Here is a 25167-nt window from a genome sequence, read left to right as displayed (position 1 = left end):
CAGAATCAAAAAAGAGCTCCAGCAGGGACTGTACGGGAGATACTGAAGCTGATCTCTGTATGGGGAGATGAATCTGTTCTATCAGAACTCCGTTCCAAAAGACAAAATGCCAAAGCACTTGAAAAAATTTCCAAGGCCATGATAGTCAGAAGCCACAGCAGGGACTCAACACAGTGCTGAAACTTAAGGAGCTGAGACAAGCGTACCAGAAGGCCAAAGAATGAAATGGATGCTCACGGAGGGAGGGGCGACTGACGTCTGTAGCTATCCCACAGTTCCTGCACTCTCTGAAAACCATTTGAATTCTTGGCTGAGTTCCCAAAGTCTGAAGGGTCAAAAATATTGTCGCGGGTGGTTCAGGGTATATCTCGCCCCCCGCCCCCCGAAAGCAAATGGAAAAAAATTGTTTCTCGCCTTTTTTCAATGTCAACGTATGTCTACTGGATTCTGCTGGCAGACGCGGTGCAGCAGCATCCCCTTCCCTTCCGGACGGCAGACGGTACAGTAGGACTGGTATCTGTCATTGTCGTCCCGCGAGTGCTCCTGGCTGGCCTCAGTGAGGTCGGACAGGGATGCCAGGGCAAAAACGGGAATGACTCCCAGGTCATTCTCTTCTTTAAGCTTTGTCTCCTGGAGATTCAGTCCTGCCTGGAATATCATAGTAGCTGGAGGCTGCCCTCCCTTCCCCCCTTTGAGCTCTACTTGCAGAGGCAATAAAGTCAGTGTTGTTTCAAATCCATGCATTCTTTATTACTTCATCACACAAATGGGGGATAACGGTAGACCAGGAGAGGTGGGAGAGAAGGGAAGCAATGGGTGGGGTTGTTGCAGGGGCACCCCCTAGAATGGCATGCAGCTCATCATTTCTGCTGGATGTCTGGGGCTCTGACCTGGAGCCACCATTTGCCTGTCTGGGTCTTTAATTGGCTTACCTGATAGTCTAGACAGGACTGACTCTCTATTAGACAAAACTTAAAGAAGGAAATGACCTGGGGAGTCATTCCCATTTTTGTCCATGCGCCCCCAGCTGATCTCACTGAGGCTGGCCAAGAGCACCCATGACAGCAGCTGATAGTACAGTATAACTTGTAACTGTCATTGTCAATTTGCAAAGCAGCAGACAGTACAGTGTGGCTGGCAACTATCTTTGCTAATTTGCAAAAGGCAAGGGGATGCTACTGTGTAGCACTGCAGTACCATGTCTGTCAGCACCATCCAGTAGACATACAGTGACGGTGAAAAAAGGCTGAACGGGCTCCATGATTGCTGTGCTATGGCGTCTGCCCGGGCAATCCAGGGAAAAGGGCGCAAAATGATTGTCTGCCGTTGATTTCATGGAGGGAGGATTGAGTGATGACATTTACTCAGAATTACCCATGACACTGTTTTTGCCCCATCATGCACTGGTATCTCAACCCAGAATTCCAATGGGCGGGTGAGACTGCAGGAATTATGGGATAGCTACCCACAGTGCAATGCTCCGGAAATTGATACTAGCCTTGGTACATGGACGCACACTGCCAAATTAATGTGTTTAGTGTGGCCACGTTCACTTGACTTTATATAATCTGTTTCCAAAAACTGGTTTCTGTAAAATCGGAATAATCCCATAGTGTAGACATACCCTGAGACAGCTTTAGAACCCTCTACCCACTATACGGCCAAGAGACAGCAACTCTCAGATCCTGTGTGGATTGTCTGATGGGCTTGGGGCCAAGAGCAAACTGCGTACCCCCTGCCAGAGCAGGAGAAGTAAAAATAGGAGCTTCCTGAAAAATGGGAAGGGAAGAAGAGAGAAGCGGAGGAGCAAGTGGTAAAGGAAGAGAACGTGCAGACACAGGACCCTACCTAAATTCTTAAATAGATTACAAGAAATAAAGAGAGAGAGCAGCATAAAGAAATTTTAAAAAATCTTTCAGTAAGTATTGAATTAGAAACCTTTAAAATATCATTTTCACACTACCTTTACTTTTCTTCTAAATTCTACCAAAACAAACTAAGACTTGCCCCTAAACAGAACTGCACAAAAGCTTTAAATAAATTCAGATAACAGAAAAAAAACCCAAAACATTTATTTTTAAACTTGTTTTATAAGGACTAACCAGTCAGTCTGTGTTCTCTTCCCCTCAGCTTCCCAAAAGAAAAGCAAGAACACTCATCAATAGCAGATACATTAAAGCACCACTATCCACTCACTTCATGCTCAGAAGAGAACACTTTAACTCCTCATCGTGGTTAGCAAGGTCAGACACTTTCAACCACACTTCTCTAGTATCAGAGGGGTAGCCGTGTTAGTCTGGTTCTGTAAAAGCAGCAAAGAATCCTGTGGCACCTTATAGACTAACAGACGTTTTGCAGCATGAGCTTTCGTGGGTGAATACCCACTTCTTCAGATGCAAGTGGTGGAAATTTCCTGGGGCAGGTATATATAAGCAAGCAAGAAGCAAGCTAGAGATAACGAGGTCAGATCAATCAGGGAGGATGAGGCCCTGTTCTAGCAGTTGAAGTGTGAAAACCAAGGGAGGAGAAACTGGTTCTGTAATTGGCAAGCCATTCACAGTCTTTGTTTAGTCCTGAGCTGATGGTGTCAAATTTGCAGATGAACTGGAGCTCAGCAGTTTCTCTTTGGAGTCTGGTCCTAAAGTCTTTTTGCTGTAGGATGGCCACCTTAAAATCTGCTATTGTGTGGCCAGGGAGGTTGAAGTGTTCTCCTACAGGTTTTTGTATATTGCCATTCCTAATTTCTGATTTGTGTCCATTTATCCTTTTCCTTAGAGACTGTCCAGCGGGAAGAAGCAGCGGGCATCAGCGCCAGACAGCAGCTGCATTCAAGCAATCCCGCCTATTCGGTGCCGGATTGGAAGAAAACATGGTAAAAATCGTCCTCCAACAATCCCTTTGGCAAGCACGTCTCTAGCTAAGCGCCGGCCATTTCTCCTGCAAAGACACCCTCCCTGCTGCCAATCCCCGGCTACCCTGATTAACGTCGTAATGACTCGTTTTTTAAAACAAGGGGTCACGAAAGAAAATGGATCGGACCTTTTGCAAACAGCCTTTTTGTCAACAGATGGCCACGTTCTTCACAGCAGTGGGGGGAGCACACTTTGTAGTTTGTACAGGTCGAGTTTATTGCCCGCCCCCGAGGCTCCCAGCACCCCTCAATTCCCTCCCGCAAGCTCCCTATGTGCCCTCTCCCATCCCACTCTTTTTAGGGACTCCCTGAAATTCCCCCAATCTCATCCCTTACCAGAGAATCTCCTCACCCTTATTCTCCCCATACCAAGTTCCCCACACTTCTTCCCACACCAATGGCTCTGTTCTCACCCCCATTCCCACTTCCCCATGGCAGGGACTCTGTGTTCCCTCTATTCCCCCATGCCGGGGTCTTTGTGTACCCTCCCTTCCCCCCATGCCAGGTTCTTCCAATCTCCATAGGACGAGGGGTTCTGTGTACCTCCACTTATCCCCTCGCTTCATTTCAGGGCCCCCATTCTCTCCACCACTGTAGAGACTGTGTGCACCCCTATTTGCCTCTTCTCCCCCATTCCTCCCTCCTTCCCAAGTCAAGCTCTCCCAGTCCCCTTACCTGCCAGGGGTTCTGTGGGTCCCATTTTCTCCTCCCCCACTTCCACCTTACGCACTGTATTAAGGGCTCAGAGAGGCTCCGAGAAAGTTGCATACCAACAAACTGGCAGAGCATTAGGGGTAGAAATAGGGGCTACTCGAAACGGGGGAGAGGGTGGAGAAAAGAAGAAAAAGTGGAAAGTGGAGAGAACTTGCAGAATTAATATGCATGAGTCTATAAGTTTAAACTAGAACGAGGGAGGACAAAAGAGAGGACACTGCATAAAAGGTGGACTTAGAAGTTTAAGCAATTAGAGGTTCAACTAAGCAACTGTTTACATAAAAAACTGTTGTATTTTTACACTGCATTTTCTTCTCTCATGCTATTAGAAAACTCACTGAAAAACACCCACATCCTCCCACAATACAGAAGCAATACATATACTAAAAATTAGTTACAATCACTACATCCCTTCTCTAAATATACACATCAGAAACAGAAGTTAAACACCAACTTCCAAAAAATGTTTTTTAATGTAGTTTATACAGACTAACCACTCAGTCTGTGTTCTTTCCCTTCTACTTCCCCAGAGAAGAAAGAAAAATCATCAATAACAGACAACAACTGCATCAAAGCAATACTGCTTACTTGCTTTACACTCAGGAAAAAGCACTTTAACTCATCCTCCTACTTGTCCCTGCCAGCAGGTAGGGGATCTTGGGGGGCAATTACTGCACTGGTGGGGTGCAAAATAAACTTTATTAAGAAAATGCAAAAACAGGGAAAATTCAATAGTGAGGGGTGTGGGGTTTGTTATGGTAGACAATTGGGGAGGGGTTTCTTTTGGTGAACAGTAGGGGGGTTTCAATAGTGGGGTACAATACAGTAGGATACAACACGGTGGGTAACCAATTAACACAGAAATATAAATGTAACAGGTAGCTAACAATTTCTATGTAAAGGGTGTGTCACAGCAGCATATAACCAACTAACAGGTTTCAGAGTAGCAGCCGTGTTAGTCTGTATCCGTAAAAAGAACAGGAGTACTTGTGGCACCTTAAAGACTAACAAATTTATTTTAGCATGAGCTTTCGTGAGCTACAGCTCACTTCTTCGGATGCATAGAATGGAACACACACATAAATATCTCCTGTCTGTGTGTTCCATTCTATGCATCCGAAGAAGTGAGCTGCAGCTCACGAAAGCTCATGCTAAAATAAATTTGTTAGTCTTTAAGGTGCCACAAGTACTCCTAACCAACTAACAGTTATGGATAAAATATGTTAAATAGGAAACAATTCTAGGTAAAAATGTGTCACAGTGGTGTAAATGTAGAATGTGAGGTGTATCAGAGGGAAAAAAAGTAACCAATGGGGTTTTATGCTAGATTGGGATGGGGGAAGAGGAGCACAAGGCAAAGGCACTGCGGAGGGAGATTTAAACTTAGAGAGACACAGAGAACAAACAGACTGTAAGTGACTGGGGAAGCCCGGGGGAGAGGGGGGCTGACAGTGGGAAGACAGACTTAATCACAATTATACAGAACACAGCAAAATCTTATCTATGATCTAACTTAACCAAGACTACACAAATTAGCAAGTAACAAACACAATGCAACAATTCTCTAAGCCTAACTTAACCACAGCTATGCAAAATGAAATTACAATTTATCTAGACTAAAGGCTAAACCTAACCTAATGGGTGCACCTTATACTATGGGTAGTTACAGAGGGCACAGTGGTGTGTGCCCAGTGGTGGCTGCAGCAGTGGGGCGGCTGCAAGCAGGCTTATTTCTAGCAGCAAAGGCGCTGTGGAGCTAGAAGCAGATTACAGATACAGACCAAGGAGTTAGCTTGGGTTTGTCTGCTGGGGAAACAAGGCCAGCAGCTAAAATAATAAAATAAAAGTATAGAAAGTTTCTCAGAAGGATTCTTACCAGTCCCCAAGGCAGCAGCAAAGGCAGAGACAGGAACAGCAGCAGCATCAGAGGACACAGAGAGGACTCAATTCGCTTACAATAATCAGGAGATTTCCAGGCAAAATTCATTGTTCGTGGGAGGGGAGTTAAAAATGGGGGTATGCTCAAAAATAAAATGAGAGCGGAGAAAGGACCCCCCAGGACCCCTGGCTGATCAGACCAGGCAGCAATGCAGAAACCTTTCTGAGGTCTGATCAGAAAATGTCTGGTTATAAAGGCAAACTTAGGCAGTTTCCCACCAGTAATCCTGATAGGCTCCCTCTGTCACAGGGGAGGAGACACAGGGAAAAACTGCAGATAGGCACATGACATGCCTGGGCAAGTTCTGAGCTCACAGATATGACTCATATGCTCAGCTATGTGGCCACTTTAGGTCTTGCAGCTCTGGACATTGCCTACCCTACACCAAGCCCAGGTTTAACAAGGTGATAACAGGACTAACCCTTTGAACAGGGCAGTGGTCCCACTTAGCACGCAGCACAAGTGGCCATTCCTTTGAGAAGGGCAATGGCTCTTGGCAAACAACTTAAGGGGCCCTCCCTTTGAGAAGGGCAGTGGCCCTGGTAAACAACTTAACAGCCAGGGAGGGGCGGCCACAGGAGGAGAACAAAAACAAAATGGAGTAAGGGGACAGCTGTAAGAAACAAAATGGAATAGGGGGATAGCTGTAACAGACAAAATGGAATAGGGGGATAGCTGTAACAGACACTACTTAGGGAGACCAATCACTTTGTGTTAAAACAACCTCCCACGGCTATAGTCTAACGTCTAGAGTGCCTATATTTAGTGGTTACAGAGTGTAATTTAATACATCAAATCTCACTATGATCACAGAGACAGCGAGACTGACAAACAGCACACTGTATGCATGTCTCATTGTGGCACCTAACATATGAAGAAACTTTTTAAAATGCCTTTTTAGGTTCTGTTACAAATAAACGTCTTCTCGAATTTCACCAATCACTTCTTCTAACTAAGAGAGGAACACCTCTTCAGCCAATCAGATATTTCTTCCATAGCTTGTACTCACAGAGGCGGGACTAACAAACTGGAACTGGCTACGTTGGAATGACGCATCGGAACAGTTACGCACAAGAAGCACACATTGCAAGAGCCAAAGGTGCTAACGTGCTTCAGAAGAGATGTACACACTAAGCAATCTGCTCTTAAAGCAATGACGTCTGTTCCCCAGAGATCCCTGTTAGGCCTGCTCTACACTACGCGTTTATACCAAATTTAGCAGTGTTAAACTGAATTAACCCTGCACCCTTCCACACACCAAAGCCCTTTACCCCCAATCGGGGCTATTGCAGATTGTGTATTCCTTAGGCCACCCGATCTTAAACCGGCTGCCCAGCTCCCAATGGGGTCCAAACTCCAAATAGATCCCTTTTACCCTCTATAAGCTGTAAAATCCTGTGACCAGGGCAGCTGCCTAGCAGCCTGCGCATCTGCCTGCCAGCACGAGAGCTCGTAAGGCACTAATCCGGATAGTGGTGGCTGGGGGGTAAGAGGATGAAAAGCTAGCAGAGTGGTGCAGTGGAAGTGTGCTGGGCCCAGAGGTCAGTGGAGCAAAACCATCCTCTACTACCTGTGTGCTCATTTGTTTTCCCTCTGGGCCTTCCAGTGAGCCGGTGACCAGCAGAGCCCCAAGAGCCTAGGCCGTGAGGCAAGAGGTGGCTGAGGCAAAGCGGTGGCCTGCCAGGGAGCTCCCCGGCACCTCTGGCTGCCTGGGCTGAAGGCAAGAGGCAGGCCTGGGCGTGGCGAGGGCCTCCTGTCCTGGCCTGAGGCTGCAGTGCTTCCTGGTCCCCTTTTCCCACCACCCGGCAGGCGGCTGCTGTGGGAGAACACGAGGGATGCTCTGGGGGCGCTAGGCAGCGCTGTGTGTGTGGCTGTCAGGGGAAAGAGCCGAGGCTCCCGACTCGACCTGCCATTGACTCGCGTGGCTCTGCGCGGCCGTCAGCCGGGGCGGGGCGGGCTGCGGACGTGACTCAGGCTTGGGCCGCATGGCCGTGCTTTCCTGACGAGGCATGAGGCAGGCCAAGAGCTTTGTACAGCGTACAGGGAAGTGGGAGGGAGGTGTCTTTGAGCCGGCGTGTCTCCTCCGCTTCTCCCTTGCTGCTTGGGCGGAGGCGGGAAGGGAGTGAAACGTTCCCGGCTGAAGGTTTTGCGCTCGGCCTTGAGGATTAAGCCTGAGGCTCTGGCGTGGCTGCTGGGAGATGCGCTTTTGCAGCGCGGCCCCCCACACTCTTGTAGGCAGCAGGTGACCCCACTGTGTCCAAGAGGGAGCCTTCGAGGCGGCAAAAGGGGAACATCACGGCTCCCAGCAGACCTTGAGGAGCCCACAAGGAGCCTTCAGTGGCATCCCTGGGGGAGCATAACCCCCCCTCCTTTCCATTAACAGCTGAACTCACTGACCCATGATACCACAGAGACACCTACCAGCAGCTGGTTTGCCAGGGCCGCTGCCCAGCACCCTGCAGCGCTTCCTGCCAGTGCCAGAGCTCACCAGGCACTAGCCTGGAGCCAGGGCCGCTAGGCGCTGCTGAAGAAAAGCCAGCAGCGGGACACAGTGGAAGTGTCCTGTGCCCATAACACAGAGCTCGATTAATAAAAACCCTCTTCTGCCAGCACCGGGCCTCCTGCTTCTTACACTGGGCCTGCAAGCGAGGGGGCGGCTGGCACAGCACCAAGAGTCTGACCTGTGTGGCAGGAGGCAGCTGACGCCCGCAGCCTGCTGGGAGCTCCCAGAAGTTATTAAGGGACAGAGACTCCTCAATGCCCTTAGTGACAAGGGTTTGGGGTTCCCCAAGGCCAGTAAGGGGGTCACTATGTCTGTCTTATAACCCTGGGTGTCAGGTCGCAAGTCTAGGGGCTTGGCTACACTTGCAAGTTAGAGCCCATTAAAGCAGCCCCGGGTGCCCTAACTCCTGAGTTGTCCACACTGGCAAGGCATGGAGCGCCTGGGCTCTGCAGCTGGAGCGCTCCTGGTAATCCACCTCCATGAGAAGCATAAAGTTCACTTTGCCTCGGCTGAAATGCCCAGGTGTGAGTGTGACGACGTGTTGTATTACTGCACTGTGACTGGCCTCTGAAAACGTTCCATAATCCCCTGAAGTCAAGTGCCCACTGTGGTCATTGTTTTGAAATCGGCATGCGGATATTCCCTTTCAAAGCTCTGTTTCCGACAGCCGGCTGCTTATCTGCTCCGGGACAAAGCAACCATTACTGGGGAATGCTGCTGCCGATGATGCAGGGTGTGTGTGTGAGAGAGAGAGGTGGGGGAGGGGTGGTCTGCTGCTCTCTGAACTTACAAGACAGCATGCTGACACTCTCAGTCCCCCAAACACACTGTCTCTCCCCCCACATACACACTCCACCCCCGCCCCCCATTTGAAAAACACATTGCAGCCACTTACACACTGGGATAGCTACCACAATGCACTGCTCTCTGTGGCATTTGCAAGAGCTGCTAGTGTGGCCATTCCAGTGCGCTTGCAGCTGTCAGAGTAAACACACAGCAGCATTTTCCCTGCTGTGGTCTCCGAGGGCTGGTTTAACTCCCAGCGCTCTACATCTGCAAGTGTAGCCAAGCGCTAAATTTGCCAGGCCAACCTACATAACACCTAACATATTTGAACCTCTTCTTTTCACACGGTTGCTCAGTCTCATGGGCTGCTTTGTCTCCAGACAGATCCATTCTCTTTCAGAACAGCCTTGCTCTTTCTGTCTGTGTCAGAGTAAACACTCCCCTTCACTCTATTCTCAGACAAACACTAGTATTAACTGTTTGCTACTGATGGGTTTAGAAAGCATTTGTCAAATGGAAGATGCTGTTCCTGGAGGACTGTTCTGAAGATCCAGTACTTTATACCAGAAGAGAGGAGTTTTTCACCCCAGAGGGGGCTTGAACCCACAATATCTGGATTAGGAAGCTAATGTTTTCGCCATTAGGCCACTGAAGAGCAGTAGAAAGATAGATGGAAATTCCCTCTCATCATTGCACATTTCTCACATTCACTCAGAAGCCAAATACCCATTTAATGGCCTTACAGAAACGTCTGCATCCCCTGGCAGTGAGGCACCTGGGCAGGTCGCTGACAGAGCTGAGCACCACCTTTCTGCCAGCCATCGTTAGAGAAGAACCCCACCCTGGAGTCACCCCTCCTTCCTTCAGCACCTCCACGGCTGTGGCTCTGAGTGGCAGTAGGATGATTAGGGGGTGAATCCGGGGCTGGAAGGGGGGTAAGGTCGGCCTGTAAGGAGTAACCAGGTGGGGCAGACCCAGGGGGAGGCTGTGGGCTGCTGGTCAGTTTAGATCAAAGCTGCACAGCGACCTGACACCCAGGGTTCTACCTCGTCAGGAAAGCACGGCCATGCGGCCCAAGCCTGAGTCACGTCCGCAGCCTGGCCCACCCCGCCCCGGCTGACGGCCGCGCAGAGCCACGCGAGTCAATGGCAGGTCGAGTCGGGAGCCTCGGCTCTTTCCCCTGACAGCCACACACACAGCGCTGCCTAACGCCCCGAGAGCCTCCCTCGTGTTCTCCCGCAGCCGCCGCCTGCCGGGGTGGTGGGAAAAGGGGACCAGGAAGCACTGCAGCCTCATGCCCGGACAGGAGGCCCTCACCACGCCTAGGCCTGCCTCTTGCCTTCAGCCCAGGCAGCCAGAGGTGCCAGGGAGCTCCCTGGCAGGCCGCCGCCTCAGCCAGGAAATAAGGAAAAGGGGATGAATGAAGAAGTCAGGGCTGCCAGAGAACAAGCTGCCCCCCTTTACAAAGAGAATGAAAGAACCTGTCAAAGCCTGGGATTGAAGCAGGAACCTTTAGATCTTCAGTCTAACGCTCTCCCAACTAAGCTACTTTGGCAGCTGTATAGCAGCATTTTGGCCTGTTGCTTCTCTGCCTGGGAGGTTTTTGCAGCAGTTGCACACAAAAAGGACGTCATTGGGAGCGGCCCATGAAGACAAGACTCGCTTTTGCCTGCCTTGCTCAGCTTGACTTGCTGCCTCACCCCATTCCTGCCCTAGTGGCCGGGTTGACCTGGTGGTGGAAGGGGACTGGGGGCCAGTGACATGGGGAGGAGGTTGAGCTGGACCCTGAGCTAGACTAGACCCTGGAGGCGAGAGTCTGGCCACCACTTGCCGCCCCACCCTGTTGTCCTGGCTTCCCCCACTGGGCGTCAGTTCGGGAGGGAAATGGGGCTTCTGCCTCCCCTCCCCGATTTTCACACCGCAGAGGAGTGCGAACAGGAAAACGAACGGCTGCTCCACACCCCCACCGGAGGAACCCGGTGCCCTTAGCTGTGGGGAGTAAGAACTAAGAAGTGGCTGTTGGCTGACAGGGCCTGTCCCCGAGGAGTTGGAACAGCAGCTGCCGCCTCCCCCTCGGCTCCAGGCTGTGGGAAATGCTCATTGCCTGGCTGCATGGGCGGCTGCTGCTCCGTGCTCTGGAGAGCGTCTGTATTGCTCTGTCAACCCCCCGTCTTCACTGAGCCAGTCTGGTAAGGTCCCAAGTGCCCCCTCCGGCCTGGCAGCTGAGAGTCTGTGCAGACATCAGCCCCCCTGCCAGCCCCACAGGCAGCAGCAGCACCAGCCCCCCCAGCACCACAGGGGCACTCGATGCACTTCCTGTGGGGAAATGGCTCCTTGGCGTCCAGCTGCTAGAGTGAGAGCCAGGAGAGAGCAGTGTCTGGCTCAGCTTGGGGGAGAGAAGAGACCTGGTGAGTGCAGATCTCCCTCAGCCTCCCCCGCAAGGCTGCTCAGTTTTATTGTCACTGTGATAGTCGGTGCTTCCCTTCAGGGCCGGCCCTAGAGGGATCCGGGGTATGGGACAAATCCCCCCTTTCCTCCCCAGGCCCTGCCCCCCACTCCACCCCTTCCCCCAAGCCCCCACCCCTGTCCCATCTCTTCCCGCCCTGCACCTTCCTGCCCCATTCCTCTCCCTCTCCCACTCTCCCTGCTCCTCCCCCGCCAGCGCCTCCTGCACCCCACTGAACAGCTGATCACTGGCAAGTGTGAGGAGCTTGTCAGCAAGGCCTGTAGTGGGGGGGGGGGGGAGCTGGCTGCCAGTGGGCACTGAGCACCTTTTTTTCTCTCTGTTGGTTCTGCAGCCCCGTAGCTCCCATGGAGTCGCTGACTCAGCTCCTTTCACACTCTAGAGAGAGGAGCAGAACCAGGGCTATGGCTGATCTATGGGGCACCAGGTGAGTGGCAGAGGCTTCAGGCACTGAGAGTTTGCCCAACCCCTCAACAACACAGTGTGAGGTGGTGTCCCAGGCATCTCGATGAAAGGAGCAGAACAGGATTTACTTGTGGTGGGGAGAGAATTGAGAGTGTCTCAGGGGGTTGTACAGAGGTGTTGCCCGGGTGAGAGACTGGCTAAAACACAGGCCTCGCTGTGAGCAGGATTTGACCCTGCGCAGGGGAACCCTATTGGATTTCAAGTCCAACGCCTTAACCACTCGGCCATCACAGCTGTGAGCACAAAACTGCCCCAATGCCAGAGAAACTGGTAAAGAATCCCAATGCCCAGGCGTGAAGTCATCTGAACTACAGGATTCCCACAGCAAACCTGGCTCCCAAAGCACAGGGGGGATTTGGGGTTTGTTCTGTTTGCTTAGCCAGGTGCCACAGGAGTCTTTGCTGCTTTTACAAATCCAGACTAACACGGCCCCTCTGATACTCCTAGTGACACTCTCCAATGGATCCCCATCCTCCACCCACCTTGAGCTAGGTAGGAGTGGATCATCATTATCCCTACTTGAGAGAGGGAGAAGCTAAGGCTGAGAAAGGAGAATTGACTTGTCTTAGGTCACACAGCCAGCCAGTGGCAGAGTTGGGAATAGGACCCAAGAGCCCTGATTTTGAAACTAACCATCAGATCGTGAATTTCAAACACTGAATGACCTGAATAAAGTGCTCTCAGATGAGCTCCAGACCAACAACAGTTCACAGTAATTATTCAGCAAGTATTTGAGGAGACCTGCAATGTTAGAGAGAATCATGAACTGCTCAGAGACCATTAATGCAGCAAAGCAGCAAAATTTGTCAACATATAACAGGTTATGACTTATTTCCTTGGTCTTAAAAGAGAACAACAAGGACCTGAATCTCCTCCCTGTCAATAACCCCCTGCTCAGCCAATCAGGGTAGAGACTGAGGACGGGAGGCTGAGGGTTCTCACCAGAGAGCCCAAAGGATGGCCCAGGTCACTGGTGGGGATCACTGCCTGAGCACTATTTCAGCCCCACATTTTTGGGTGGACCTCCCACAGTGGGAGCTGCAGAGCACTCCCCCACAACACACACACACACACACACACACCCCGCTCCTGGTGTTGGGAGGGGAACAGGTGAAAGGACAAAAGAAGCAAGAGACAAAGAGAAAGGAGGGAGGGATGGATGGAGGAAAAGGTGAAACAGAAAGGACAAACCCTAATGACCACAGTGATTCTATGGGACAAAATCCCAGGTGCGGAATAAAATTCTGCCTCCTTAAGCTCGTGTTTTCCATGCCTAGAATTCAACTGTCACCAGATGGATCAGACCGAACAGGTTTCAAACCTCGAGGAGGCTCTTACCTTCTAAACAGGGATGGCTGTTTTCTAGTAAAATCACTAAAAGGGAAGGAGAAAACTCGAAAGAGGTTCCTCCTGGCGCTCACATCTGTGAACCCGAATACTCTCTCAGTCCTCAAAGAGAGACCTGGAGAAGGAGACTTGCTGAAGCAAAGCCACAGGGTCTCTGAGGTTTCCTGGCCCCTCGCCCCTGTCCTGCCTGGCTGATGTCAGCATCTCTCTGTGAGGTCACCACCTCCCCACCACCTTTGACCAATAGTCTGAGGTCCTGCAAAAGGCCTTTGTGATGTCACTGCCACACCCCTCCCTTGCTGTGCTAATGTCCTGCCCCTGGCCAGGCACTTTGGAGGTTTGAGCTACTCCCTGTGGATCACCCCACTCAAGGAGCGTTCGTTCTAGGCAGCAAGCCGGTTAGGCAGGGAAACATCAGATGCTGCTCCCAATGCTACACTCAGCTTTTCAGAAATTAGTCGCCTTTATGGCCAGAAGAGACGATTAGAGCATCTAATCTGACCACTTGAGGATCACTTGAGCTGCAGTCAAGCACTCTACCGCTGAGCTATACCCCCACAATGACCTGAGTAGGGAATCGTGATTTTCAGGACTTTGAAGGACAAACCCTGATTCATCAAGCTCCTTTGCCATTCCCAGACCACAGGTGGTTTTAAAAATGGGGTTTGATTAAACTTCTTAAATGTGGCAAACACCACAGCTTGCACACCCACCGATATAGCTTCTCCCACTGACATAGCTGCCACCTCTTGCAAAGTGGATTAACTACACCCACAGGAAAACTCTCTCCCATCAGCATAGAGCAGTGGTTCTCAAGCTGTGGGTCAGGCCCCCAAAGTGGGTCATAACCCTGTTTTAATGGGGTTGCCAGGGCTGGCATTAGACTTGTTGGTGCCTGGGGCTGAAGCCAAATTTCTGAGCCCCACCACCCAGGGCTGAATCCTTCAAGCTCTGGTTTTGCCCTCCCCTAACTGGGGCAGGGCTCAGGCTTTGTCTCCCCTGCCTCTGCCCAGTGTGGAGGGGCCTGGTCCATCTTTCCAGGGCCATGGAGTAAGTTTTTTTGGGGCAGAAGGGGGTTGCAGTGAAAGGAAATTTGAGAAACGCTGGCATAGAGCCTCTGAATATGTCTAGACTTGGCTCCCTGTGGCAGATCAGACACTGAAAGTACAGCCATGGAGACACCACACACCAGCCTTGCCTAACAGGCAAGAATCAAACCTCCACAGAAAGACACCTGTTGTTTTCTAACCCATCTCCCTAAGCCCTCAGCCACCACCACTTAACAAAGGGGCTTTTCTACACGATGGTTCTGGTCTCACTGAAGGGTCATTTCCAATTGTTTGCTCAGACCAGCATTAGGGGAAATGGTGCCCTGGGCAAAGCTTGTACTTTGGCACTTCCCCATTGCCCCTGGACGATCCCCACTCCCCCTTTACCGCTAGCTCCTGCACTCCCACCCCTTGCACCTCCTTCACCCCTAACTCCTGCCCCCTCCTGTGCCCCCTTTGCCCTTAACTTCCTGTGCCACCAGCCATTGCCCCTCTCCTGCAGCCCCTTCACATGGCTCCAGTGCTGGGGGCCCCACACTTGTTCTCCCTTTCCCTGGGCTTTGGCATCACTAGCCCCTGCTTAGCGAGTAGGGTTCAGTGGTTCCCAAAATGTGGGGCATGACTCCTAGGGGGACACAGAGGAACATTCATGGGGGCACCTCAGGGCCTGAGCCAGCCCCCATGGAGGGAGCAGCACTCAGCCCCACTCTGCCCCAGCTCTTCCCCAACCCCAACGTCAGCCTGGGGCTCTGGCTCCCAGCTCAGCCTCGACCCCCTTACCCCTGTCTGCACCCCTCTCCCCAGCAAGCCACAGCCCCACTCCCAGCCTCAGTTCTTGACTGCGGCTTCCAAAGGGCCACAGCCATGGCTAAGAGGGCACAGAGTGAAATGTTTGGGGACCACTGGTTTAGGGTGATGTTCTCAATCACTTCTATGAAGTCCAATAAAAGCTATTCCTCACCCACCCACCCCTCCATCAGGACAGTCTAGGTATGTTCTGCTGCCCTTCACTCATGCAGGAAGGATAATAACATTTCATTCCATTGAATCCTAAAGTGATTTGTAACCCACCACCAGCCGAAACTGGTCATTTTGGGAAAGCAGCCCCATCATGCTGCATACCTAGGCAGAGTAGGTGTGTCTGTGCAAACACGCTCTGTTCCTGAAGTCTTTCCCCCAGCTCCTCACTAGATGTGAGGGGGGAGCTCATTCAGCCCCTGCTTCTGCGTAGTATTTAAAAACTCCTTATTGTCCCTAGCTCTGCTGGCCTTAGATTTCTCCTCCTGTCCCTTTTTAACAGCTCAGATGAGGTGGCCGAGTGGTTAAGGTGATGGACTGCTAATCCATTGTGCTCTGCACGCATGGGTTCAAATCCCATCCTCATCAGATGCATTTAGTTTTCACCCCTCCTTTGTAGACAACCATCTCCCCCTTTGGTACAATGACAGCTCAAACGATCTTGCTCCTTGCAAACAAAAACCTTCTCGGAAACTCAGAACTCCCTTGCTTTAAATAAAATGTCTAAATCCCATATTTCTTTAAAAAAGAAATTCTCTAGTGCTGTATTTCTTAGTTTTTATCTCAAGAGGTAACATCCTCATCTTCTCCCCCAAACACCCTGGGACCTGCCCAAATTATTAAAATACCCTCAACCCGAGCAAGGCCAGAGCAGTGAACCAGAGCTAGTGTCTAGGCCAAGCTGTTCTGAAGGAGGCAACTCAAACATTTTCTCCCTGCTTCCCTTGGCAAGGTCTGACTGAGAAAACAAAATTCCCCAAACTGAAAATTTTCTGCTGAAAAACTAATACTAGTCTGTTTGGGGACTTTGGTTTGCAAGTATTATTGTTATTATTCTCTTCTGATTTCTGAATCAGTTCAGTTCAGTCTTTGTCCTCCAGGTGTGTTTCCAGCTGCTGAGTTGTGGGGGAGAGAGGCCAAGTCATGATGTCTCTTCCCCTCTTTCATAGTTTCTTCCAACTTGCTAGGAAGCTCCTTTGTTACCATGTGACTCAAGCAGTGTCCATTGTCTCTGTGCTATCTCGGAGAAGTCTGCATTGTACACGGTTCCTGGGATAGTCCTTGGGAGTGTGGATCCCTTCAATGGGCCAGCAGCGAGTCTGGCTCCTTCCTTGTCACACCTGAAAGGCTGGTGGGGGGCATTTCTCAACCTCATAACATATTTCAGTAACACACACAGAGCAAAACTTCATAACTTCCCAACCAATGCGAGCACACACAATCCAACACGATATTAATGTTCAACAGATCAAGACTTTTGAAATGATACGTCACAAGGCAGACTTTGAACAAACCATATAATCATTATATGAGAGTGGTGAATATGGGGCTTCCAGGTGCTGCTCTGAGCACAGCCTGCCACACCTGGGCTGACATTGCAATGGAGACGTACCCTTAGAGTCCATCTCTCCTGGGATAAAGATGGCCAACACCTGACTCTCTGCCAATCCCCACTGGGCCCTGACAAGTGTTGTTTGTGTTTGTATTCTATACAGCAGAGGAGCAGATGAAGTTTTGCTCCCCAGGTGTGTGTGTGATTCTTTGGACAGGTCTACACTACAAAATTAGGTTGGTGTAATTACATGGCTTAGGCTGGCAATGCAGTTCTATCAAGCTAATCCCGGTTAGATAGTGGCTCAGCTGTCAGAACTTTCTGGAGCTATGAAAGGGGAGGGGCCCATGGCTCTGTAGCAGGAATGCAGGTCAGGCGAGTTCACGGCAGGCATGGTGGGATACTGGAGGAGGCCAGTTATGGTGATATAATGAACAGCAGCGTCTACTCTGACATTTGTCACTTTAAGTTTGCTGCAAAAAGCACTAGGCCTCTCTTAGAGGTGGTTTTATTTTGTCACCAAAACAGGGCAATTTTGTCCCAGACGTGGCATTGCAGTGTGTGCACCAGCCACAAGCTGCTGACCGAGGGAGCGTTGTGTGTTTTTCACACAGCTGAGCAATATAATGATGCTGAAATAACCTTGTAGTGCAGACCTGGCCAAAGATTCTCTCTCTCTCTCACACACACACGCACACACACACACGCACACACCTTGCAAGGAAAACCTCACCTGCTCCTCTGCTTTGCAGAATCCAAACACAAGCAAAGCTTGTCAGGCCCCAGTGGGGATGGCAGGGAGTCAGGTGTGGGCAGACACTGTGCTGTTGCCACAGGCAGGCACCATGGCTTAGCTGGCTAAAGCACCTGTCTTGTAAACAGGAGATCCTGGGTTCAATTCCCAGTGGTGCCTTATTAACTAGCTCTTGGGCAACCTGGTATTGGCTACTGTGGGAGGACAGAGCTCTTTGGTCTGGTCCAGTATAGTTGTTTAAATTATACTCACAGGCACTGATAACAGACTTACTGAAAGTTTGGGAGTTAAGAGCTGATAGGTCAGTGGTTCAGCCTGTCACAGATGTCCCCCTCCCTCTGGGACAGGGGCAGGTCTGGGTTAACAAACCAAATGGCTCATTGTGGCTGCTAGAACCTGTGGGCAGCTCATTTAGTTTGCACCGAGGGATGAGTCCTGCTTTGTGCACCGTGTGTGAGAATGAAAATCCTAAACCGCCCTTTGAAATAACAAATGCAGCAGGACGTGTTATTGTCCCTGCCCCAAAGCAGACAGACCAATGGAGAAATGCCATTGAGTCCAGGGTAATACTCCACTGCCATTTTACCTTTTTTGCTTGCTAAACTCCCTCCCAACCTTGAGGGCTCCCAGAGCCCAGTATTGACCCTGAGCCGAGATGTCTACGCTGCAAATTTACCACCTCATGGCCCTTGCCTGGGATCCTGAACTGGCATGGGACACCCGTGGGTGTTTCATCGCAGGGCGGACATAGCCTAGCATTATGTCTACACTGCCATTAACACACCCAAGTCACTATTCTCAAACCCTTGGTCAGTTGATTCAGGCTTGTGGGGCTTGTGCTGCAGGGTTATAAAATGACAGTGTAGACACTTGGGCTTCAGCCCAGCCTCCGAGACCCCACGAGGGGTGAGGGGCTCGAAGCCTGGGCTCCAGTCTGAACCCAAATGTCTACGCTGTAGTTTTTAGCTCCACAATCTGAGCCCATAGGAGCCCAAATCAGACCATCCAGGCCAGCGGGATTTTGTCACAGTATAGATGCCCTCTCAGGGTATGTCTACACTGCAATGTAAGCCCAGGGTTAGCAGAAGTCATGTCAGCAGCCCCAACACATAAACATAAACCACGAGGGAAAGACCCACCCCCCAGATAAGCTGGACAGTGTCCTTCTCCCTACGGTTCGTAAGTCCAGCAACCAAAAGTCCTTTAACATGAGCCATCCCCTCTCTGCACCCCACTCACAGCTGTTGTCCTTAGTCAGAGCAAGCCCAGAGGTGCCTCTGTAGAGTTCACCTGCCATCCTGGGTGGAAAGGGGGGGGAAATAAGAAGGCACCGTACTCACTATGTTGTCTAGGGACTCACTCATCCCTCTACAGCCACCCTGTCCTAACGTTGGTCTGATACCTACATTTTAGTACCCGTCCCCTGCCTAGCAAGTGCTATTGAATTGAGGGTGAGTCCCTCAGTCGGGGTCTGCCAAGCACAGTTGTGCTGCCCTCGATTCACACAACAAGGATAACAACCCTTTATTTCTCCTGCCCCTATAACATGGAGACTGGGAGTCCAACACCAACCACAAGTGATCATTTCGGCAAGCAACCCAACCTATTTCCAACATACTGTAAAATCCACATGCAGACTCATACACGAAACCTTGCAAGAAAATCTTCCTGAGGGGGTCTGAAGCACCTGCTGCTGGAGGGAAGGAGGGAGCCGTGGATTGGGATTGAGGAGCAGCATGAGGAGAAGGAGCCTGTGGGTTGGGACAGAGGAGAAGGGTGAAGAGGAGCAGGCTCCGGTTGGGAGTGAGGAGCAGTGAGCATAGGAGGGACTGAGGGTTGGGTCTGAGGGGCACTGGGAAAAGAGGCGACATGGGTTTAGGCTGAAGAGCATCTTCATTTGGGGATCCAACAGGACAGGGGAAGGCAGCAGGTGATTCTAATTCCTTAGGGATATTCTCTGTGTGTGTGTGTGTGTGTGTGTGTGTGTGTGTGTGTGTGTGTGTGTGTGTGTGTGTGTGTGTGTGTGCGTGCAGGGGAGGAACATGCTCTATGCCCAGAGGCCTTTATTCCTCCAGGCTGCAAGGACAGAGGGGCTGTCAGGAAGTTGCCCCTTCAAACCACACACAAAAGGGCCCTTCTGAGGAAAGGGAAAATCCTGAAGAGAAAAAGTAACATCAAAGAGGACTCCAGCAAGACAGTGTGAGATCTTGGTGAGCCGTTTATCACCTGACCAGGGACTTGAAACCTGGACCCTCAGATTAAAAGTTTGATGCTCTGCCCACTGAGCTAGCCAGGCTCACAAAGAAAAACAGCAAGTTGGTGCAGAGGAGAAACTAGTCAAGAAAACAAGAGTGGGAAACAATATGGGAAACCTGCTCTCTCTGGCCTGGTCAACACTACGAGTTTATATCAAATTTAGCAGCGTTAAATTGCATTAACCCTGCACCCATCCACACAACAAAGCCCTTTATATCGATATAAAGGTCTCTTAATACCGGTATCTGTACTCCTCCCCGACGAGGGGAGTAGCGTTGAAATCGGTATTGCCATGTCGGATTAGGGTTAATGTGGCCACAATTCGACGGTATTGGCCTCCGGGTGCTATCCCACAGTGCACCATTGTGACCGCTCTGGACAGCAATCTGAACTCGGATGCACTGGCCAGGTTGACAGGAAAAGCCCCATGAACTTTTGAATTTCATTTCCTGTTTGCCCAGCGTGGAGCGCCGATCAACACAGGTGACCATGCAGTCCCAGAATCAAAAAAGAGCTCCAGCATTGACTGTAGGGGAGATACTGAAGCTGAACTTTGTATGGGGAGATGAATCTGTTCTATCAGAACTCCGTTCCAAAAGACAAAATGCCAAAGCATTTAAAAAAAATCTCCAAGGCCATGATAGATAGAGGCCGCAACAGAGACTCAACACAGTGCTGAAACTTAAGCGTACCAGAAAGCCAAAGAATGAAATGGACGCTCACGGAGGGAGGGGCGACTGACAAGTGTAGCTATCCCACAGTTCTCGCACTCACCGAAAACCATTTGAATTCTTGGCTGAGTTCCCAAAGCCTGAAGGGTCAAAAACATTGTCACGGGTGGTTCAGGGTATATGTCATCACTACCCCCATGAACGCAAAGGGGAAAAATCATTTTTTGATTTATGTCGACTGGATGCTGCTGGCAGATGTGGTGCTGCAGCGCTACACAGCAGCATCCCCTTCCCTTCCATTCTGGCCGGCAGACGGTACAGTAGGACTGTTATCCGTCATCGTTGTCCCGTGAGTGCTCCTGGCTGGCCTCCGTGAGGTCGCCCGGGGGCACCTGGGCAAAATGGGAATGACCATTTACTCTCTGGTTCTTTAGTAGGTTTGCCCGATAGTCCAGACAGGACTGACTCTCCCATTAGACAATACTTAAGGAAGGGAATGACCTGGGGAGTCATTCCCATTTTTGTCCCTGTGACCCCAGTTGACCTCACCAAGGCCGGCCAGGAGCACCCATGACAGCAGCAGACGGTACAGTATAACTGGGAACTGTTATTGTCAACTTGCAAGGCAGCAGACAGGACAGTATGGCTGGTAACCGTCTCTGCTAACTTGCAAAAGGCAAGGGGATGCTGCTGTGTAGCACTGCAGTACCACGTCTGTCAGCACCATCCAGTAGAGATACGGTGACAGTGAAAAGAGGCTGAATGGGCTCCATGGTTGCCGTGCTATGGCGTCTGCCCGGGCAATCCAGGGAAAAGGGTGTGAAATGATTGTCTGCCGTTGCTTTCACGGAGGGAGGATTGAGTGACAACATTTACCCAGAATCACCCACGACACTGTTTTTGCCCCATCAGGCACTGGGATCTCAACCCAGAATTCCAATGGGCAGGAGAGACTGCGGGATCTATGGGATAGCTATAGCATAGCTACCCATAGTGCAATGCTCCGGAAATCAACGCCAGCCTCGATACATGGACACACACGGCCGAATTAATGTGCTTACTGGGGCTCCGTGCACTCGACTTTATACAATCTGTTTCCAAAAAACAGTTTCTGTAAAATCGGAATAATCCCATAGTGTAGACATACCCTGTGGTTAACAACTTTGGTGGCTAATTGAAAGGCTGATGGTTCAAACCCAAGTGAAGATGGAGGTGGTTTTTTTTTAGTGATGAGAATCCAGTACATTTTAACAGGCAGAAAATCTTCTCAATGCTGCTCTAGCCTCATTGGGCAAGCATAAGTATTGCTTTTCTTAGATGCATTGGTGGTATAGTAGCGAGCATAGCTGCCTTCCAAGCAGCTGACTTGGGCTCGATTCCCAGCCAATGCAGGGATGTGATGTTTTCTCTCCTGGGAATTGGTTTAATTTCAGTCACATTGTATCAGTTTATCAATGGAATGACAAAATCCATGTGCTGCAGGTCATTCAACACACAATGGAGGAAGAAAGGGGCAGGACTATACAATGAGCTGTTGGAGTTATCCTGGTATTACAATGTTAGGTTTTTTTTTTTTTTTAAATCCTTTACTTCCCTCTCCCTTTTAGACTCAGATCCTTTAAGGTCAGAAGGGACCAATGTGATCATCTAGTCCAACCTGCTGCACCTTGCAGGCCAAAAGACCCCACCCACCCACTCCTGTAATAGACCCGGGAGCGGAGGCAGCTCTGTGCACTGCCCCTACCCCAGGCAGCACATGGAGGCCCTCTGCTCCCCTCCCCATGGGTGTGCAGAGATGTGCCAGCAGCACTGAGGTGGCTCCCTGCCCACTCTGCCTCCGTCACACTGTGCCGCTTCCAGAAATGGCCAGCATGTCCCAGCATCCCCTGGTGTGGGGGGAGTGTCTCCATTCACTGCCCCTGCCCCGGGTACCAACTCCGCAGCGCCCATTGGCCAGGAACTGCAGCCAATGGGAGCTCTGGTTGCGGCGCCTGCAGGCAGCGGCACACGGAGACCCCCTGGCCCCACCCACCTACGAGCTGCTTATGCAGGGTTGTGTGTACCAGTCACTTTGGGAGCTGCAGTGCCCAGGGTAAGCGTCACCCATCCTGCACTCCAACCCCCTCCCCCAGCACAGAGCCCACACCCCGCACCCAAATTTCCTCCCAGAGCTTTGCTTGTCTTCCTTTCACCCAGAACCGCCCTTCTTCTCCTGAGCTGCAAGTAGCCATCCCTGGGAAGCCAAGAGGCAGGCACAGGATTCTACCTCCCAGCAGCCAACCGCATCTCCCCAGGCTTTGCAGAACGAATGGTGATGCTCTACTAACCCTACTTAGCCGCACTGAGGCGCTTAGCTTCTGCCCTGCCTTCCTCAGCTCGACTTTCCTCTTTTGCCCCATTCTTGCCTCACTCCCTCCTTTGGCAAGTCACACAGAAGAGGCAGCAGGAAGAGCCGGACGCCATAGGCCAACCTCCAAGGGCAGAGGAGACCAAGCCACAAGGCTTCAAAAGGTGACTGGCCAAGATCCTCTAGCTTTCCCCTGCTGATGCCAAGGCTTTTTCCTCAGCTCATTTCACCACCCTCTGCCATGCAGGGGTTGGGGTTTATCGCAGGTGTTACCCGAAATTGGGCCAGCTAGTCAGCGTAGGGAGGACTAATGACCCACCAGAGTTTGGCAGAAAGCAGCACATTTGTTATAATGACAGCTAAGCTCAAAATAAGCGGGGGAGGGGGTCACACTCGCATACTCACGCTCCCAGGACTGGCAGGGAACTGGAGATGTCAGGATTCTGCAAGGTAAGTGTCCCACAGCACAGCTATGGATGGTGCGATGAAGGTAACTCTCCCTGAGGCACAATGAAATACAATGCAGAGAACCACTGGCCAGGCGGTCCGGGCAAAGGGCATTCACTGGAGGTACAAGCTTGTGAGTGCTCTCCTGAGCACAGGGCCCGTCCCCCTTTTAAGGGCCTGCACCTCATGGCCTGCGACTAGAGATGACTTGGCTGCATCTGGTTGGTCACACTCCACCTTGGGCAGTGTCCATGCTCTGGGTGTGTGATCGCTGCCTAATTAGAGTCCCAGACACCTTGTCTACCTGGGAGCTCTTCTGCTCTTCAACCAGAACATTCATCCCAGGAGCATTCCAGGAGGGAGCAGGAGGGGGAAAACCACTTCACAGGCATTCAGAGAGGGAGAGGAGACAAAAGTGGGAGCAGGGGAAGTATAAGAGACCTTCTGCGCATAGAAATCACTCCTGCTCTTACAACAGCAGAGATAGGCCAGTAGGAGCTGGGAAAATTAAGCCATTGTGTTTCTGTCTGGTTTCAAACCAGGGACCTTTTGCGTGTTAGGCAAACATGATAACCACTACACTACAGAAACTCTGTCACAGGGTTTTGCCTCTCCCTTCATAAGAGCATAAGAATGGCCATACTGGGTCAGACCAAAGGTCCATCCAACCCCATATCCTATCTGCCAACAGTGGCCAATGCCAGGTGCCCCAGAGGGACTGAACAGGTAATGATCAAGTGATTTCTCTCCTACCATCCATCTCCACCCTCTGACAAACAGAGGCTAGGGATACCATTCCTTACCCATCCTGGCTAATAGCCATTCATGGACTTAATCTCCATTAATTTATCTGCAAAAAGAACAAGGAGTACTTGTGGCACCTTAGAGACTAACACATTTATTTGAGCATAAGCTTTGCTGGGCTAAAACCCATTTAATCGGATGCATGCAGTGGAAATAAAGCAGTAAGATATATATATATACACAGAGAACATGAAAAAAATGGGTGTTGCCATACACACTCTAACAAGAATGAGCAGTTAAGGTGAGCTATTAGCAGCAGGAGAAAAAAACCTTTTGTAGTGATAATCAGGATGGCCCATTTCCAACAGTTGACAGGAAGGTGTGAGTAACAGTAGGGGGACAAATAAACATGGGGAAATAGTTTGACTTTGTGTAATGACCCATCCACTCCCAGTCTTTATTCAAGCCTAATTTAATGGTGTCCACTTTGCAAATTAATTCCAATTCAGCAGTCTCTCATTGGAGTCTGTTGTTGAAGGTTTTTTGTTGTAATATTGCGACTTTTAGGTCTGTAATCGAGTGACCAGGGAGATTGAAGTGTTCTCCGACTGGTTTTTGAATGTTATAATTCTTGACATGTGATTTGTGTCCATTTATTATTTTACATGGAGACTGTCTGGTTTGGCCAATGTACAGGGCAGAGGGGCATTGCTGGTACATGATGGCATATATCACATTGGTAGATATGCAGGTGAATGAGCCTCTGATAGTGTGGCTGATGTGATTAGGTCCTATGATGGTGTCCCCTGAATAGATATGTGGACAGAGTTGGCAACAGGCTTTGTTGCAAGGATAGGTTCCTGGGTTAGTGTTTTTGTTGTGTCATTGCTGGTAAGTATTTGCTTCAGGTTGGGGGGCTGTCTGTAAGCAAGGACTGGCCTGTCTCCCAAGATCTGTGAGAGTGAGGGATCGTCCTTCAGGATAGGTTGTAGATCCTTGATGATGCGCTGGAGAGGTTTCAGTTGGGGGCTGAAGGTGATGGCTAGTGGGGTTCTGTTCCTTTCTTTGTTGGGCCTGTCCTGTAGTAGGTGACTTCTGGGTACTCTTCTGGCTCTGTCAATCTGTTTCTTCACTTCAGCTGGTGGGTACTGCAGTTGTAAGAACGCTTGATAGAGATCTTGTAGGTGTTTGTCTCTCTGAGGGTTTGGAGCATATATGTGGTTGTATCTTAGAGCTTGGCTGTAGACAATGGATTGTGTGATGTGGTCTGGGTGAAAGCTGGAGGCATGTAGGTAAGTATAGCGGTCAGTATGTTTCCGGTATAGGGTGGTGTTTATGTGACCATCGCTTATTAGCACTGTAGTGTCCAGGAAGTGGATCTCTTGTGTGGACTGGTCCAGGCTGAGGTTGATGGTGGGAT

At 50.5% G+C, this 25167-nt stretch overlaps 3 non-coding genes and 2 pseudogenes across 3 annotated transcripts; 2 read left to right on the top strand and 3 right to left on the bottom strand.

Moving 5' to 3' along the window:
* Nucleotides 1-2100: 2100 nt before the first annotated feature.
* LOC120389430 lies at nt 2101-2299 on the bottom strand (annotated as a pseudogene).
* A 1823-nt stretch (nt 2300-4122) lies between these two features.
* Nucleotides 4123-4252, bottom strand: LOC120389434 (annotated as a pseudogene).
* Nucleotides 4253-11934: 7682 nt separating this feature from the next.
* Nucleotides 11935-12016, bottom strand: TRNAS-UGA. The gene has a single exon. It is a non-coding gene; the product is annotated as a tRNA-Ser (tRNA).
* Nucleotides 12017-15482: 3466 nt separating this feature from the next.
* TRNAS-GCU lies at nt 15483-15564 on the top strand. Its single transcript has one exon. It is a non-coding gene; the product is annotated as a tRNA-Ser (tRNA).
* Nucleotides 15565-17367: 1803 nt separating this feature from the next.
* On the top strand, nt 17368-17441 carry TRNAT-UGU. The gene has a single exon. It is a non-coding gene; the product is annotated as a tRNA-Thr (tRNA).
* Nucleotides 17442-25167: the final 7726 nt, after the last annotated feature.

Source organism: Mauremys reevesii, linkage group 23 (assembly GCF_016161935.1).
Source record: "Mauremys reevesii isolate NIE-2019 linkage group 23, ASM1616193v1, whole genome shotgun sequence".
NCBI lineage: Eukaryota > Metazoa > Chordata > Testudines > Geoemydidae > Mauremys > Mauremys reevesii.
This window is presented reverse-complemented; position numbering and strand designations above follow the sequence as displayed.